This window comes from Micropterus dolomieu, unplaced genomic scaffold (assembly GCF_021292245.1).
Source record: "Micropterus dolomieu isolate WLL.071019.BEF.003 ecotype Adirondacks unplaced genomic scaffold, ASM2129224v1 contig_2560, whole genome shotgun sequence".
Taxonomy (NCBI): Eukaryota; Metazoa; Chordata; class Actinopteri; order Centrarchiformes; family Centrarchidae; genus Micropterus; species Micropterus dolomieu.
Window position 1 is genome coordinate 1 of NW_025731550.1, and position 806 is coordinate 806.

General features: G+C 40.7%; 1 long non-coding RNA gene across 1 annotated transcript; it reads right to left on the bottom strand.

The window, feature by feature from the left end:
- LOC123964447 lies at positions 1-800 on the bottom strand. Its single transcript, XR_006823443.1, has 3 exons — positions 355-800; positions 125-233; positions 1-30 (listed from the first exon to the last, which is right to left on the bottom strand). It is a non-coding gene; the product is annotated as an uncharacterized LOC123964447 (long non-coding RNA).
- Positions 801-806: the final 6 nt, after the last annotated feature.

Sequence of the window (806 nt, forward strand, 5' to 3'; positions counted from 1 at the left end):
ACGAGTACAGCAACGTCCAGCAGATTCCAACTAAACACACACAAAAGTCATTGAACACTTTTCAGGCGCTTACACACAAATGCAAATAAGAGAAGCTAATTTCTTGCTCATTGTACTGTGTCACCTCATTTTATGAACTCCCTTATGCCCAACTGCACAAGGTTCTTCATGACTTCAATAAACATGATGAAGGTGACCAAATAGAAGTAATACTCTGTAATCCTCCCTATATACTGAGCAGACACACAAAAGGTTTATTCTATTGCCTCAGAGTCAATGCAAATGCAAATACATTTTTTGAGAGTGATTGTGTGTGTGTGTGTGTGTGTGTGTGTGTGCGCGCGCGCGCATTACCGGAGGTTGATTGTAATGTTGGAGACCCATCATCACAACATTGCTGATAATAACGACAGACATGAAGTGGTCCGAGTTGCTGCTGCTACGCGGAGAATCTGTAGCTGCAGGATCTGGAACACACACACAAAGATGCATTCAGATGTACACACAGAAAAAGGAACATGTAACAAACACTAAAAACATTTAGAGCTGCTCTAATCAATATTATTATTACATCAACAATTACATCGCATGGCTACAAAAAGATGCAAAAGGAGTCACTCAAAGTGATGAACCCAAAGAGGCTTATCACACCATTCTGCAGGTCATCTCAAGTCTACAAAGCATTTCAACGTTGGTTTTATGGTTCACACTTTATTGTTTTGGTTCACTATCATCATCTCATCAACGTTACATACAGCTGCAGCAGGCAGCTGTTTTTACCTCTGTTAAACCCACTGGTCGAAACC